This window comes from Eumetopias jubatus, unplaced genomic scaffold (assembly GCF_037043125.1).
Source record: "Eumetopias jubatus isolate StellerSeaLion01/CBP00866 unplaced genomic scaffold, mEumJub1_p1.0 scaffold_200, whole genome shotgun sequence".
Lineage (NCBI taxonomy): Eukaryota > Metazoa > Chordata > Mammalia > Carnivora > Otariidae > Eumetopias > Eumetopias jubatus.
Genome location: NW_028275006.1, coordinates 78,446 through 97,500, shown reverse-complemented (window position 1 = coordinate 97,500; position 19,055 = coordinate 78,446). Strand labels below are relative to the sequence as shown.

General features: G+C 41.5%; 1 pseudogene; it reads right to left on the bottom strand.

The window, feature by feature from the left end:
* Positions 1 to 894: 894 nt before the first annotated feature.
* Positions 895 to 1,293, bottom strand: LOC114202388 (cytochrome c oxidase subunit 7A2, mitochondrial pseudogene; annotated as a pseudogene).
* Positions 1,294 to 19,055: the final 17,762 nt, after the last annotated feature.

The following is a 19,055-nucleotide window of genomic DNA, read 5'->3' as shown; positions in this document are numbered from 1 at the left end:
AACTCAGACTCATCACAATGGAAAAAATCCATCTTCCAGAGTCATCTAGGCAGGAACAGGAATGGCATTGTACCTCTTACACTCCCCAAAGGGCAACCAAAGTTCTCCTTGATAGATGACAACCCTCTAGGACTTGAAAACTTGCAGTTTTACACGTTTCTACTATTGTGCCCACGTGGGTACACAGCTCCCCAACCCTTCTCTTTGAAGAAGCTCCCCCACCCTTCTCTTTGAAGAAGCTGATGGTACAGATGAAATTCCCGTGCATGGTCCTAGAGTGGGTAATGGGGTCTGGTGTCAGGGTCAAGGGCCTGTGGTTCCTGCCTCCTCTTTATCTGCACTCTCTCTTCATTTGGGGGCTCAATGGCAAACTGCTTTTCCAATAGCGATCTAGAAGATAAAGAAACAGGACAGGACGAGGAATTAAAGGACACGGCTTGAGGATCCTCTTTTCCCACCCCAAATCCCTCAGCAAAGCCATCCTGCAACACAGAAATGGCCCCAAAGCTTCATTCATTATGTGAGTAGAGGCTACTTCTTACTGCCACGTTTTCCGGGTGGTCTCTGCGGCAGTTATGCTGTTTGGTTTTAGGTAACAGTCATCACTCTCTGGGAAGGAGGAGAAAGATGGGCCAGGACTCACAGTTCTTGAAGTCTTCCTATGTGCTGTGTGCTCTGTACTGGGTTTCCCACTTACCCCTCCCTACAGTTCTGTAAGGAAGGCGTCCTGGGTCCCCTTTTACAGATGACCAAGAGTAAGCCAGCAGAGCCTAAGGAAGAGTTCCACATATCATACACCATATAATCGGGTTCCAGCTTTTGTGCTCATCACAATATTCAATGCATTCTTAACAGACATTACTCCCAAATGGGCTAAAAATGAGTTCTTTTTTTTTTTTCATGGCAAAGTCTGCTTTATTGGTGGCAGTTAGTATAAGTCAATAAATATTGATCCCCAAAGAAGAACTCATTTATTTATCTGGTCCATAGAGAGCTGAATGAAACTGAACCAACTGCCTGCTGAGATGATAAACTGAAGTCAATCCTGCTTCTTGGGAAATGAAGCCATAGCTAGCTGGTATATGGCATATGCTGTTCCACCAACTGTAAGCATCATAGTGGCTCTATACAGGAGGGCATCAGCTACTCCACCCTTTAGATGCACTGGAATTCCATTATCCTCCTGAAATAGCTTTTATTTCTCTGGAACTTTGTTTTCAAACTGCCTGCGTGAAGCAGTACTTATGGTCCTCTGGGCAATCTGACGAAGAGCCAGCAGATTCCACATCTTGGCTCAGTTACCACCCACCAACCATGACAACCGACTACCGGGAAGGAAAGTCCCCACACCGGACTAAAAATGAGTTCTTAAGGGTAGGGAGTTGGTAACCTTTACATTACAATGGTTTGTGGCAGTACAAAGGACCACAGTACATAAACACTTAACATTTCAGCTGTGGTACTAAAATTTCATGTTCTAAGGAAAAAGAGATTGATAAGGGAAAAAGTCTAAAAACCGCCTGTGGGGGAGAGGGGGAGAAATGAAAGAAGGGTCAGGAATATTTCATATACCCAGCAATCTCTTATGTAGATGATGGGCCACCAGGGATTTATGACTGGTCATTTTACATTCCCCCATGGGTGCTCACTCAACAACCGCTCTTGGAGGTGATGATGATGATAATGATGATGATGATGATGACCACTACGACAACAATAATGGTGGTCCAAGTGAAATTCTGCCCCTGGGGCCAAGAGACCTGGGAATGGGAAGAATGCGAACTGACTGGTTTTTAAGGCAGTAGACAGACAGGGAGGGGTCAGAGGAACAGGAATTTCCTCCAGGAAAGATGATCTGGAGGGTGGGAAAATCAAATTGGCAAAGCTAATGTAAGCAAATAGTACTCAAAATTATATCTCCTTTCATCCAAACTTTTATTCGAGTAAACTATTATTCGATCCATACATTAGGTCAGGGTATAGGAAGTCAAGAAAGGTTAAAGAAATTGGAGAAACTGCTGCGTGAATGTCTGCTCAGTCATGAAACCTCGAGTTACTCTAATTTCCTCACTGTGTCCTGAAGCCTCCAGGGCTCCAGTTGCCCTAACTTTATTTTGGCACTGACGTTTAACGCTTCCCAAGCCAATGGTTAATTTTTTTTATAGTGACCTGTAGTACTTTTTTTTTTTTTAATTTGAGTCTATTTGACAATGTTACATTAGTTTCAGGTGTAAGACATAATGATTCAACAACTCTATACCTTATGCTATGCTCACGACATGTGTAGCTACCATCTGTCACCATACAACACTCTTACAATACCACTGACTATATTCCCTATGCTGTGCCTTTTATTCCTGTGACTTAGTGACCTGTACTACTTTTAAATTATGATGTTATTGACATTTTTTAAGCACGGTGAATGGCAGGTTTCTTATTATTACTGCCCGGTGCCCCCTTTGGAACTCGGGGGCTGTAGGAAGTAGGTGGCTGTCAGGATAGAACTGAATGCATCTTTGAACGTGTCAGGAATGCTGGAGACCCACAGCTCTAGAAGACCACTCCTTCTGCAGTTCTGAAACAGCCCCAACCTTCTTCCCTAATGTAAACCACTAGTATTGGGCTATTGCAGGGGCCTCTAGGGATTGAATCAAAGAAATAGAACCATTGTCTCTGCTGAGGAGAAAGAAGGATGTGGGGTACTCAGGGACTGAAACTGTGTGTGAGAAGGTAGTATCTTAAGGACTGGGAAACATTCAGTGGAATGGGGGGGTTTCCCTCTTCAGCCATGACCAAGACATACTGTAATTAAATTTCCAAAACGTAGTGATAAAGAAAAAAAATCTTAAAACCAGAAAGACAAAAGAAGACCTTAACTTACAAGGGAAAAACCCACAAGCCTAGGTGGAGATTTCCCAACAGAAAACTTGTCAAGCCAGAAGAGAGTGGCATGATATATTCAAAGAGCTGAATGGGAAAAATCTGCAGCCAAGAACACACTATCCAGCAAGGCTATCATTCAGAATAGGAGGAGAGATAAAGCATTTCCCAGATAAACAGAAACGAAAGGAGTTCCTGACCGCTAAACCGGCCCTGCAAGAAATATTAAAGGGGACTCTTTGAGTGGAAAGGAGAGACCAAAAGTGACAAAGACAAGAAAGGATCAGAGAAAATCTCCAGAAACAATGACAAAGCAAGTAAAAAATGGCACTAAATATCTATCTATCAATAATTACTTTGATTGTAGATGGATTAATGCTCCCATCAAAAGACATAGAGTGTCAGAATGGTTAAAAAAACAAGACCCAGAGGGGAGGGAGGAAAGATGGTGGAAGAGTAGGGGACCTTGTTTCATCTGGTCCTTCGAATTTAGTTGGATATCTATCAAACCATTCTGAACACCCACGAATTCAGCCTGAGATGTAGGGAAATAATCTGGAACTCTACAAGCAGAAAAATGACTGCTTTTTACAAGGTAGGAGGTGCAGAGTTGTGAATCTGTGGGGAAGTATCGGAAAATAAATGGAGGGGGCAGGGAGCCTCCATAAGCTGGCTACCAGAAAGTGATGTAACACTGGAATGCAAAATCGGAACGCTTAGAAATCTGCTCCAGTGAGAGACATCCCTTTCTGAAAGGGGCTCAGGGGATGAAAAGGGAAGAATTCTAGGTGGGTCATTGTGGTCTCAGGATCCCAGGAGACATAGAAAGAACGGGGGTGCCTGAACCGATGGAGCACCCAAGCAGTGGAGCAGGAAAACTGGTTATGGTCAGGGAGCCCAGGAGGGGCTCACAGCTCTGGTCACCACAAACCACAGGCCGGTCCGGTAGGGAGACCACTCTTTGCCTGAGCACCCTGAAAAGCACTGGAATGTGTGGGCCGTTTACCATCCCCTGGGAGGGACGAAACGGCTGCACACCCACAGTCGGGCAACAGCTCTCAGGGCAGTGGTGGCTCTGGGAAGGATGGTAGGGCGACACCCAGCCGCGACCTGGCAGTAGCGGAACAGGGTGCACACACGAGCCCACAACCACTCACAGTTGCCAAGACGAGAAGTGCAGTGACGCTTCCGGGTCCCTGCGACTCCCCCCGGGGGGAACTGCAGTGGGCACGAACCACATGAGTCTGTGGAGTTTGGCGCACAGAGAAGTGGAGACAGTTGACCCGTGGGATTATTGACGAGGGGGGACCGTGATCTTGCAGCTCTGCGCCAGAGATCCGGGCATGGTCATTTTTACTCTGACCCTCTGAAGAGGTGCAGAAAGACGCCAGGGAACAAAAAGCCACTCAGACGACCAGCTCACATTGAACTCATCCACCTGACAAGGTGTGGGGCAACTCAGCCCAGGCAAAGACACCCGAGAAGCAGAACAGCAGGCTCCGCCCCAAGAAGACAGACTGGAAAATAGGTGAATGATAAGTTTATGGATCCCCTGAGACTGTAAAACCCCAGGGCCAGGGGAAAATAGTATATTGAGCTCCAGGTGTTTCGTCACAACTTGTTTATCCTTCAGCCTAAAATTTTCCATTTCTTTTTTTATTTTAACCTTTTTTCCGTTTCATCCAGATTCTTATTTTACCAACTTATGTTTTAAAGTCCTTTTTTAACTTTTATTTTTTCACATCTACATTTTATAGATTTAGGCCTCATTCTAGTCCTTTTTTCATTCTAGTCAATTGTGTGTGTGTGTGTGTGAAGTTTTGCTTTCTTTACAATTTTGGGATGTAGTGTCTTCTAACACAAAGACCAAAATTCAATCAGGAACAAGTGGATCACCCTGCTTTGTCCACCTTGTGAGATTATAGTCTCTCTCCCCCCCCACTTTGTCTTATTGTTTTGTTTCATTTTGGCTTTGTTTGCTTTTCTGTGGTGGCTTCTGACAACTTTGGATTTTTTCTAGGTTGTGGTTGATATTTTGGACTCCGTTCATTCACTAACCCATCCTTCCCTGGGCAGAATGACTAGAAGGAGGAATTCACAACAAAAGAAAGAACCAGAGGCATTATTCTCTGCCACAGAGCTAATCGATATGGATATAGGTAAGATGTCAGAGATGGAATTCAGGATAGCAAGTATAAAGTTAATAGTTAGGCTTGAAAAAAACCATAAATGACAATACAGAATCCCTAAGGGCAGAAATGAGATCAGTCAGGCCGAACTTTAAAATTCTATGAATGAGATGCAGTCCAAATTGGATGTTCTAACACCTAGGGTCAGTGAGGCAGAAGAGAGAATAAGTGATCTAGGGGACAGGCTAGTGGAAAGGAAGGAAGTTGAGGAAAAGAGAGAAAGACAACCAATAGTCCATGAAGAAAGGCTTTGAGAATTTAGTGATGCCTTGAAACAAACCAATGTCAGAATTATCGGGATCACAGAGGGGGTGGAGAGAGAGAGAGGGCTAGAAGGTATATTTGAGGAAATCATGGCTGAGAACTTCCCTAATCTGGGAAAGGAAAAGCATTCATGTCCAAGAGGCAGAGACGACCCCTCCCAAAATCAATAAAAATAGGTCAACACCCCGACATATGATAGCGAAGCTTGCAAATCTCAGAGCCAAAGAAGCTATCCTGAGAGCAGTTAAGGAGAAGAGGTTCCTTATGTATGGAGGGAAGAACATCGGGATAACATCAGAACTATCCACAGAAACCGGGCAGGCCAGAAAGGGCTGGCAAGACATATTCAGATTACGAAATGAGAAGAACATGCAGCCAAGAATACTTTATCCAGCAAGGCTGTCATTCAAAATGGAAGGAGAGATCAAGAGCTTCTAGGACAGATGGAAACTGAAGGAATATGTGACCACCAAGCCAGCCCTGCAAGAAATATTAAGGGAGATTCTGTAAGTGAAGGGAGACCCCAAGAGTAACACAGACCGGAAAGCAAGAGAGACAATCTACAGACACAGGGACTTTACAGGCAATACCATGACACTAAATTCATATCTTTCAATAGTTACTCTGAACGTAAATGGGCTAAATGCTCCAACCAAAAGGCACAGGGTAGCAGATTGGATAAAAAAGCAAGAACCGTCCATATGCTGTCTACAAGAGACTCATTTTAGACCTGAAGACACCTCCAGATTGGAAGTGAGGGGGTAAGAACGATTTACCACACTAATGGACCTCAAAAGAAAACTGAGGTAGCAATCCTCCTATCAGACAAATTAGATTTTAAGCCAAAGACTATATATAGTAAGAGATGTAGAGGGACACTATATCATACTTAAAAGTTCTATCCAAAAAGAAGATCTAGCAATTGTAAATATCTATGCCTCCAACATGGAAGCAGCCAATTATATAAACCAATTACTAACCAAAGTAAAGAAATATATCGATAATAATACCTTAATAGTAGGGGACTTTAACATCCCACTCACGGCAATGGAAGATCTAAACCAAGCAGGAGAAGAGAAATAATAAAGATTAGAGAAGAAATCAATGAAATAGAAACCCGAAGAATGGTAGAACAGAACAAGGAAACCAGAAGCTGATTCTTTGAAAGAATAAATAAGATCGATAAACCTCTGGCCAGACGTATCCAAAAGAAAAGAGAAAGGACCCAAATTAATAAAATCATGAATGAAAGGGGAGAGATCACGACCAATACCAAGGAAATACAGACAATTGTTAAAACATATTATGAACAACTATATGCCAACAAATTAGGCAATCTAGAAGAAATAGATGCATTCCTGGAAACTTATAAACTACGAAAGACTGAAACAAGATGAGGTAGGAAATCTGAACAGACCAATAATCAGAGCAAACTGTAGAAGTAATCCAAAACCTCCCCAAAAAACAAGAGTACAGGGCTGGATGTCTTCCCCGGGGAATTCTACCAAACATTTAAAGAAGAAATAATACCTATTCTACTGAAGCTGTTTCAAAAAATAGAAATAGAAGGAAAACTTCCAAACTCGTTCTATGAAGCCAGCATTACCTTGATCCCCAAACCTAAGACCCCATCAAAAAGGGGAATTACAGACCAGTATCCCTGATGAACATGGATGCCAAAATACTCACCAAATACTAACCAATAGGATCCCACAGTACATTAAAAGGATTACTCACCATGACCAGGTGGCATTTATTCTTCGGATGTAAGGGTGGTTCAACATTTGGAAATCAATCAACGTGACAGAACACATTAATAAAAGAAAAGACAAGAACCATTTGATCTTCTCAATTGATGCAGAAAAAGCATTTGACAAAATCCAGCGTCCTTTCTTGATTAAAACTCTTCAAAGTATAGGATAGAGGGAACATACCTCAATATCATACAAGCCATCTACAAAAACCCCACAGCGAATATCATTCTCAATGGAGAAAAAACTGAGACCTTTCCCCTTAAGGTCAGGAACACGACAGGGATGCCCACTTTCACCACTATTGTTCAACATAGTACTAAAAGTCCTAGCTTCAGCAGTCAAACACAGCAACCAAACAACAAAAGGAAATAAAAGGCATTCAAATTGGCAAAGAAGTCAAACTCTCACTCTTCGCAGATGACATGATACTTTATGTGGAAAACCCAGAAGATTCCTCCCCAAAGTTGCTAGAACTCATACAGTAATTCAGCAATGTGGCAGGATACAAAATCAATACACATAAATCAGTTGCATTTCTGTACACTAACAATGTGACTGGAGAAAGAGAAATTAAGGGATCGACTCCACTTACAATTGCACCAAAACCCATAAGATACCTAGGAATAAACCTAACCAAAGAGGTAAAAGATCTGTACTCTAGAAACTACAGAACACTTATGAAAGAAATTGAGGAAGATAAAAAGAGATAGAAAAACATTCCATGCTCTTGGATTGGAAGAATAAACATTGTTAAAATGTCTATGAGGCCCAGAGCAATCTATACATTCAACGCAATCCTTATCAAATTACCATCGACATTTTTTACAGAGCTGGAACGAACAATCCTAAAATTTGTATGGAACCAGAAAAGACCCCAAATCGCCAGGGGAATGTTGAAACAGTAAACCAAGGCTGGGGGGCATCACAATGCCTGACTTCAAGCTATATTACAAAGCTGTGATTATCAAGACGGCATAGTACTGGCACAAAAACAGGCACATAGATCAAGGGAACAGAATAGAGAGCCCAGAAATGGACCCTCAACCCTATGGTCAACTAATCTTTGACAAAGCAGGAAAGATTATCCAATGGAAGAAAGACAGTCTCTTCAATAAATGGCCCTGGGAAAATTGGACAGCCACATGCAGAAGAATGAAACTGGACCATTCTCTTACAGCATACACAAAGAAAAAATGGATGAAAGACCTAAATGTGAGACAGGAATCCATCAAAATCCTAGAGGAGAATGCAGGCAGCTACCTCTTTGACCTCAGAGCAACTTCTTGGAAGACACGTCTCTAAAGGCAAGGGAAACAAAAGCAAAAATGACCTTTTGGGACTTTATCAAGATATAAAGCTTCTGCACTGCAAAGGAAACAGTCAACAAAACTAGAGGCAACCCACGGAATGGAAGAAGATATTTGCCAATGAATCATCATCACAGATCACAGATAAAGGGCTGGCATCCAAGATCTATAAACAACTTCTCAAACTCAACACCCCCAAAAAACAAATAATCCAGTCAAGAAATGGGCAGAAGACATGAACAAACACTTCTCCAAAGAAAACATACAAATGGCTAACCACACATGAAAAAATGCTCCACATCACCTGTCATCAGGGAAATACAAATCAAAACCACAATGAGATACCACCTTACACCAGTTAGAATTAACTGGTGTAAATTAACAAGACAGGAAACAACAAATGTTGGCGAGGATGTGGAGAATGGGGAACCCTCTAACACTGTTGGTGGGAATGCAAGCTGGTACAGCCCCTCTGGAAAACATTTGCAGGTTCCTCAAGAAGTTAAAAATAGAGCTACCCTACGACCCAGCAATTGCACTACTGGTTATTTACCCCAAAGATACAGATGTGGTGAAAGGAAGGGGCACATGCACCCCAATGTTCATAACAACAATTGTCCACAATAGCCAAACTGTGGAAGGGGCTGAGATGTCCTTCAACAGATGAATGGATAAAGAAGGTGTGGTTCATATATACAACGGAATATTACTCAGCCATCAGAAAGGATGAATACCCACCATTTGCACTGACATCGATGGAACTCCAGGGGATTACGCTAAGTGAAGTAGGTCAAGCGGAGAAAGAAAGTTATCATATCGTTTTACTCATATGTGGAACATAAGGAGTAGCACAGAGGACCATAGGGGAAGGGAGGGAAAACTGAATGAGAAGAAATCAGAGAGGGAGACAAACCATGAAAGACTCTGGACTCTGGGAAACAAACTGAGGGTTACAGAAGGGAGGGGTTGGGGGGATGGGCTAGCCGGGGGATGGGTATTAAGGAGGACACGTGTTGTGATGAGCACTGGGTGTTATACGCAACGGATGAATCGTTGAACACTACATCAAAACCTAATGATGTACTATATGTTGGATAACTGAACATAATTTTAAAAAAAGAAAAAAAAAGAAATCCTTTAGATCATAACTATCCTACTACAGCCAAATACCACAGAGGAAAACGCAGCTCCACTCCCACCAGGCCAGCAAAGTCTGAGTGGGGAGCATGGATTCCACACTCACCTGACTGACCAGGCACCCCTCCCCAACCTCTGGGGTGATATCAGAGACCACATAGGGAACCTAAACTTGCATCCCTACCTGGCTGTTATGAGATGACAACCTCCTTCCTCCATTGAAGTGGTATCACAGAAGGTTTGCTAAAACATACAACTTAAATGACATGCAAAATTGCATAACATAAAGTCCTAAAGTCTTGAATACAATAAAAATCCATCTTCTATGTACCAGTCAAATGTCAACTTGAAAAAGAAATGAGAATCAACAGACAAGAATACCAAGATGGCACAGATGTTGGAATTCTCTGACAAAGATTTTAAAGTATCATGATAAAAAGGTTTCAATTAGTGAACATAAACATGTTTGAAACAAATGAAAAAAGAACAGAAAGTCTCAGCAGATTATTCCCTGCATATTCTCAGACCACAATGCTTTAAAACTGGAACTCAATCACAAGAAAAAAATTGGCAGCTGAAGACCACTCAGCTCAAGAATGTTTGGGTCAACCAGGAAATCAAAGAAGAACCTAAACAATTCATGGAAATCAATGAGAATGAAAACACATCGGTCCAAAACCTATGGGATACAGCAAAGGCGATCCTAAGGGGGAAACACATAGCCATCCATGCCTCACTCAAAAAAATAGAAAAATCCCGAATTCACCAACTAACTCTACACCTTAAAGAACTAGAGAAAAAGCAACGAACGATGCCTAAGCCACGCATTAGAGGAGAAATAATTAAGATTAGAGCGGAGGTCAATGAATTAGAAACCAGAAACACAGTAGATCAGATCAACGAAACTAGAAGTTGGTTCTCTGAAAGAATTAATAAGATCGATAAACCACTGGCCAGACTTATCCAAAAGAAAAGAGAAAGGACCCAAATTAATAAAATTATGAATGAAAGGGGAGAGATCACGACTAACACCAAGGAAATAGAAACAATTATTATCAACAACCATATGCCAATAAACGGAGCAATCTGGATGAAATGGATGCCTTCCTGGAAACCTATAAGCTGCCAAGACTGAAACAGGAAGAAATTGACAACCGGAATAGGCCAATAACCAGTAACGAAATTGAAGCAGTGATCAAAAACCTGCCAAAAAACAAGAGTCCAGGGCTTGATGGATTCCCTGGGGAATTCTACCAAACATTCAAAGAAGAAATAATGCCTATCCTGCTGAAGCTGTTTCAAAAAAAAAAAAAAAGAAAGAAACAGAAGGAAAACTTCCAAACTCGTTCTATGAGGCCAGCATTACCTTGATCCCCAAACCAGGCAAAGACCCCATCCAAAAGGAGAATTTCAGACCGATATCCGAGATGAATATGGATTCCAAAACCCTCAACAAAATCCTAGCTAATAGGATCCAACAATACATTAAAAGAATCATCCACCACGACCAAGTGGGATTTATCCCCGGGATGCAAGGGTGGTTCAGAATTCGAAAATCAATCAATGTGATAGATCACATTAATAAGAGGAGGGAGAAGAACCATATGGTCCTCTCGATTGACTCAGAAAAAGCATTTGACAAAATACAACATCCTTTCCTGATTAAAACTCTTCAGAGTATAGGGATAGAGGGAACATTCCTCAAGTTCATAAAATCCATCTATGAAAAACCCACAGCGACTATCATCCTCAATGAGGAAAAGCTGAGAGCCTTTCCCTTAAGATCAGGAACACGTCAAGGATGCCCACTCTCGCCACTAATGTTCAACATAGTACTAGAAGTCCTGGCAACAGCAATCAGACAACAAAAAGAAAGAAAAGGTATTCAAATTGGCAAAGAAGTCAAACTCTCTCTCTTCACAGATGACATGATACTTTATGTGGAAAATCCAAAAGACTCCACCCCCAAATTACTAGAACTCATACAGCAATTCAGTAATGTGGCAGGGTACAAAATCAATGCACAGAAATCAGTTGCTTTCCTATACACTAAAAATGCAACTGTAAAAAGAGAAATTAGAGAAACGATTCCATTTACAATAGCACCAAAAACCATAAGATACCTCGGAATAAACCTAACCAAAGAGGTAAATGATCTATACTCTAGGAACTACAGAACACTCATGAAAGAAATTGAAGAAGACACAAAAAGATGGAAAAACAGTCCATGCTCATTGATCAGAAGAACAAACATTGTTAAAATGTCTATGCTACCCAGAGCAATCTATACCTTCAATGCCATCCCAACCGAAATTCCAATGACATTTTTCAAAGTGCTAGAACAAATAATCCTAAAATTTGTATGGAATCAGAAAAGACCCCGAATCACCAAGGAAATGTTGAAAAAGAAAAGCAAAGCTGAGGGCATCACGTTGCCCGACTTCAAGCTAGATTACAAAGCACTGATCACCAAGACAGCATGGTACTGGCACAAAAACAGACGTAGAGACCAAGGGAACAGAATAGAGAACCCAGATATGGACCCTCCACTCTATGGTCAAATAATCTTCGACAAAGCAGGAGAAAACATGCAATGGAAAAAGACAGTCTCTTCAATAAAGGGTGCTGGGAAAATTGGACAGCCACACGCAGAAGAATGAAACTCGACCATTCTCTAACACCATACACAAAGATAAACTCAAAACGGATGAAAGACTTCAATGTGAGACAGGAGGCCATCAAAATCCTAGAGGAGAACATAGGCAGTAACCTCTTTGACATCGGCCACAGCAACTTCTTTCAAGATACATCTCCAAAAGCTAGTGAAACAAAAGCAAAAATGAACTTTTGGGACTTCATCAAGATAAAAAGCTTCTGCACAGCAAAGGAAACAGTCAACAAAACAAAGAGGCAACCCACAGAATGGGAGAAGATATTTGCAAATGACACTAGAGATGAAGGGCTGTCATCCAAGATCTATAAAGAACTTCTGAAACTCAACACCCAAAAAACAAATAATCAAGTCAAGACATGGGCAGAAGATATGAAAAGACACTTCTCTGAAGAAGACATACAAATGGCTAACAGACACATGAAAAAATGTTCATCATCATTAGCCATCAGGGAAATTCAAATCAAAACCACATTGAGATACCACCTTACACCAGTTAGAATGGCAAAAATAGGGAAAGAAACAACAAATGTTGGAGAGGTTGTGGAGAAGGGGGAACCCTCTTACACTGTTGGTGAGAATGCAAGTTGGTACAGCCACTTTGGAAAACAGTGTGGAGGTTCCTCAAAAATTTAAAAATATATGTGCTGCCGAAGTGAGCACTCAAAAATTTAAAAATAGAGCTACCCTATGACCCAGCAATTTCACTGCAGAGTATTTACCCCAAAGACACAGATGTAGTGAAAAGAAGGGCCATATGCACCCCAATGTTCACAGCAGCAATGTCCGCAAGAGCCAAACTGTGGAAAGTGCCGAGATGCCCTTCCACAGACGAATGGATAAAGAAGATGTGGTCCATATATACAATGGAATATGACTCAGCCATCAGAAAGGATGAATACCCAACTTTTACATCAACGTGGGTGGGACTGGAGGAGATTATGCTAAGTGAAGTAAGTCAAGCAGAGAAAGTCAATTATCATACGGTTTCACTTCTTTGTGGAACAAAAGGAATAGCATGGAGGACATTAGGAGAAGGAAGGGAAAAATAAAGGGGTGGGGAATCGGAGGGAGAGATGAACCATGAGAGACTATGGACTCTGAGAAACAAACAGGGTTTTAGAGGGGAGGGGGGAAGGGCGATTGGTTAGCCCGGTGATGGGTATTAAGGAGGACACGTACTGCATGGAGCACTGGGTGTTATACGAAAACAATGGATCGTGGATCACCACATCAAAAACTAATGATGTATTGTATGGTGACTAACATAACATAATAAAATTAAAAAAAAGAAATATAGAAAATAGAAAGATGAATAAATAAATATAAATTTTAGAACCAAGTGTGCTAGGGCTCTTGGGGGGAAGGATACACACACACACACACACACACACACACACACACACACACACACACGAAGGGAGAGAGAAAGAGATTCTCTTTAAGGAATTGCTCAAGTGGTAATTTTAAGTCCAAAATCTACAATGGGCTGCCAGGCTTGGGACCCGGGGAAGAGTTGCAGTTCAAGCCCAAAAACAGTTGGCTGGCAGAATTCCTTCTTGCTCAGCAGAGGTCAGTCTTTGTTCTATAAAGGCCTTCAGCTGATTAGATGATGCTTACTCACATTATGCAAAATAATCTGTTTTACTCAAAGTCCACTAATTTAAATGATAATTTCACCACCACCCCCAAAAAAACAAACAACTTCACTGAAACATCTAGAGTAATTTCTGACCAATATCTGGGTAGTAAGGCCCAGACAAGTTGACCCATAAAATTACTCATCACACAAATCTTACAATAACTGAAATAAAAACGGAATGGATAAACTCAACAGAAGAATGGAGAAGAAAGAGAAATGATTCAGTGAGCCTGTTGATAGAATAATAGCAATTACCCAACCTGAGACAACAGGAAATAAACTAAACTAAACAAACAAATAAGTAAATAAAACGAAGCCTCAAGGACCTGTGGGACTCTAACAAAATATCTAATATTCGTGTCATTGTTGTCCTGAATGGAGAGGAGAAAGAGTGCATGGGAGAAAAAATATTGGAACACATAATGGCTAACAGCCTTCAAATCTGGCCAAAGACTTACAGAGGCTAAGCAAATCCCAAAGAGGGTAAGTCCAAAGAAACCCATGAAAGGACACATCATCAAACTTCAGAAATCTAAAGACAAAGAAAGAGCTCTTCAAAGCAGGAAGAGAAAAAAAATGCATTATCTATAGGAGAAACACTATACAAAAATAGCAAATTTCTCATCAGAAGCCACGTCGACCAGAAGGAAGTGGCACGCCGTTCAAGTGCTAAAAGAAAAGAACTGTCCATCTAAATTCTATATGCAGATAGATTATCCTTTGGGAATTAACAGGGATATAAAGACATTTTAAGGTGAGGGAAAATGATAAGACTTTTTCGCCAATAGATGTACCCTAAAGGAATGGCTAAAGAAATTTCTAAAAACACATGGGTATTGGTAAAAGAAGGAATCTGGGAATATCTGGAAGTAAGAAAGAACAACAGAAAGAACCCTAACATGATTAAATAGAGTAGATTTTCCTTCTCCTCTTGAAACTTTTTTTTTTTTAAAGATTTTATTTGTTTATTTCAGAGAGGGGGAGTGAAAGAGAGAGAGAGAGCACGAGGGGGGGGGAGGGTCAGAGGGAGAGCCGACTCCCTGCTGAGCAGGGAGCCCGATGTGGGACTCGATCCCAGGACCCTGGGATCATGACCTGAGCAGACACTTAACTGACAGAGCCACCCAGGCACCCATCCTCTTGAAACTTCTAAATGCTTCTTGATGGTTGAAGCAGAAAGTATAACACTATCTGATACGTTTCTCAGTGTATGTAGAAGAAACGTTGAAGACCATTCTAGTATAAGTGGTGGATAGTAAAGGGAGTTTATTGACCATGTCAATGGAAGAAGGAGTTGGGCATGCAGGCCCTCACCACTGTTTAGGGTCATTACCATGCATATATGAATCAATGAATGAATGGTGGATATCCTGGAGTAAGAACACACACACACTTTCCCTATTTTATGAATACACAAGATCAGAAATCACCCTCTTGGAAGCTCGGTTGCTCTAGTCTCAATGCTCTCCCCTCTTCCCTTACAAAATATCTCTATTGTGATATAATGCTTTCTATATGCTTCACTCTGCCCTAACACCTCCAATTACACTTTATTGGATCCACTCTCTGGGTATTAAATGCCTCTGCTTCAAATCAGAAGATGCAAAGCAGCCTGGGAATCATGCTCTGCACAGAAAATATAAAGAACACAGTAGAATAAGTCAGATAGTGTGGATGATAGTAAAATTTAAATTTAAATGAAGTATGCCAAGCCCATGTGTCTACACCAACACAGAGTTGCCCAACCATAAAGGGTTGTCTGGTCAACAAATGCAGACAGTGAAGGTGAATCCATTTGTCAGGGTTCTCCAGAGAAACAGAACCAATAGCATGTATGAATACACATATATACATATTTATATTACATATATATATATACTTATATACACATATGTGTGTAATACACATTTATATGTATATGTACACATATAGATAGAGATGATATAGATACAGATATAGATAGATATAGATATACACACACACATATATGATGGAATTGGTCCACATGATTATGGGATTTTAGGTACTGGCAAGTCGGAAAGTGCAGGGCAAGCCAGTGGGCAGGAAATTCTAGTGGGTGTTTATGTTGCCATCTCAAGTTCAAAGGCAGTCTGGAGGCAGAACTCTTTCCTCCTCAGGGTACTTCAGTCTTTCCTCTTAAGGCCCTCAACTTATTCAATGAGGCCCAGCCACATCATGGGGGTAATCTACTGTACTCAAAGTCTACTGGTTTAAATATTAATCATATCTTTAAAATAGCTTCACAGCAGCCTCTCTAGACTAATATATTCGACCAAAACAACTGGGTACCAAATCTTAGCCAAGTTGACACATAAAATTAACCGTCATAGGACACCTCCCCCTTGTTAACTTGGTACCCATACACACCTCCTTAAACCATACTTAGTTCCCAATAAAACAGAATAACAAGGTCATATTTCTGGCTAATATATACAGCTGTTCTGTATACAAGTGAAAACGCACTGACCCATTCCCCTGAAGTTGATGCAAAGCCCTTGGGTGGTATTTACTCTTCTCCTTGTCATCCTGTAACTTAAGTAACTTGTTATTATGTAACTGTCAGGTAAACTTAATACTTAAATACTATGAGGCAAAGCTAATACATCTACTGTTACATGATAAGAGGTTAAGAGAGGAAAGAAAACAAATATGATGCATATATTATCATATAAAATAAACATACATTTACACACACATTCAACAAAATTAGGAAGAAATCTTCACAACAATTATAGTTGTAGCTGGTCATGTGGTTGTAGCTAGTATTTTTAAGTACAATCTTCCACTAACCATTTTGTATTCTCTTTGCCTTCAACTCTCCTGGTTCTTTACCGGGTAGGGGGGTACCCAATCCTTCCCTCCTGAAGGATCAGAGCCATTAGTAGTCATTCCTGAATTGGGTTGTTTTTGTTTTCCATTGACTTGAATCAACAGGGCATGGTAGTACTGAGAGACACCTTAAGGGAGCTCCTGTATTCCAAACACCCCCTTCTTTACCACCATTGTGGAGGTGGTAAAATTAAAAGGTGTAAAATTCCCCCCTTTTAATTGGAATCAATCACCCTATCCTGTATGCTAAATCCCTTCTTTGCCTGATGATTAAGAGACACGAGGAGCCCATAGGGACTGGGTGGCAGTCTTAACTTTCAGTTCAGTGGAATCATTGTGTGCCTCTTGGTGGAAGCACGCCTCCCTTTGGAACGAAGACCTCTAGACCAGCAGAGCATAAGGTGGCAGGAACAGAAAGCAAAAATTTTGCTGGTGGATTGCTAGAGGTAATAGTGAGTGATGTCACACCCATTTCCAACCCATGATCCCTAGACGCATGAATCCTAGTCATGGGAGGATGTATATGGGATGCTGATGTAGAACACAAACAGATTCCCAAAACACCTGGCCTCGTGCCTGCAATGTATTGTCACCTAGCTGGCACTGTAACTGAGTCGTCAAAAATCCTTTCCACCATTCTATCAAACCAGCTACTGCATGATGGTGGGGAACATGGTAAGACCAGTGAATTTCACGAACACAGGCCCATTGCCCCACTTCATGTGCTGTGAGGTGAATTCCTTGGTCAGAAACAATGCTATGTGGAATACCATGGCAGGTGGATAAGGTATTCTGCAAGTCCAAGGATGGTAGTTTTGGCAGAAGCATTGCATGCAGGGAAGGGAAATCCATAGCCAGAGGATTTTAGTAACAACATACTCCAGTAAGAGCATAATACTGCCCTTTCCATGATGGAAGTGACCCACTGTAATCAACCTGCCCCCAGTTAGCTGGCTGTTTGACCTCCTCCATTCACCTGAGCCAAGCATAACCTCCTTCCCTGCCACCCTGTCACCCACGTTGTTCACGAGCCCATCAGGCAATGACAGCAGGGACTGGAAAAGAAGATGACTGATACCCAGATAAAGAGCCATCTTATCCCTTTGTTAAGTAAAATTTCCTCCTCTGATGAGGTCACCCCTTGCTGACCCTTTGCATTCACATAGAGCAAAAATATCTGCATGTTTTTCACCCACTTAGGGTCTATCCCCCCTATCTCTTCCCCAGACTCCCTTGCCACCAACTTTCTAATTATGTTCCTTGCACGTCCTTGAACTTCCAACCAAACCACTGCCTGCAGCCCATGACTTCCACTCATCAAGGCCGACCTGGCTACAGCCACTGTTGAGTGCCCAATCTGCCAGCATCCGAGACCAACAGTGAGTCCCTGGATATGGCACCATTCGCTCGGGGAGAACAGCCAGTTATCTGATGGCAGGATGACTACATTGGATCACTTCCGTCATGGAAGGGGCAGCATTTTGTTCTCACAGGAATGTGTTTTTACTGGAATACTCTGGATGTGGGTTTGACTTCCCCACACACATAGCTATGGCCCAAATTACCATCCCTGGACATAGAGAATGCCTTATCCACTATCATGGTATTCCACACAGCATTTGCTTCTGAAAAAAAAATGAACTAACTTCACAGCAGATGAAGTGCAGCAATCTGTCTATGCTCCTGGAATGTACTGGTCTCCCTGTGATCCACACCATCATACAGAGGCTAGTTTGATAGAACAACACCTGAACAGGGGATTTGATGTTGTCTAGTAAAATTCCTTAGGTATTTCCTCTTGGAACCGGCAATCTCTCTTCTGAGGATCTACCCAGAAGAACCGATGGAAAATGATAAATAGGCATAAGCATAAGGCCATCCCACGTAGAACAATTCCTAGCAGCCGAAGACCAGAAACAAGACTAATGCCCACCAATAGGTAGATAGTCGAATAATCTAATGTACATCCATGCTAGAGAACACTATGTCACTATAAAAGAAATAGGGACTCCCTCTCTTTACTGCTATGGAGTGTTCTCTAGGATTTATTGTTAAGTGAAAAGAGAAAGGTGCAGAAATGTGTGTAGAGCTGCTGCATTCCAGTAAGGTGCCTACTAGCCATGCATGGCTATTTATATTTAAATTTATTAAATTTAAAACACATTCAGAATTCAGTTACACCAGGGTTGGAGGAACAGCAAGGATGGAAGCTGATGATGTATATTTTCGGAAAAATAGAATACATATTTACTGGCTCCATGAACTGAGAAGGCAAGAAACAGTGATCAATCCAGTACAATTCTAGTTGTACCGGATTGAGCAATTCTAGTACCCAAATTGATTCCTCTAAAATGACTTCCC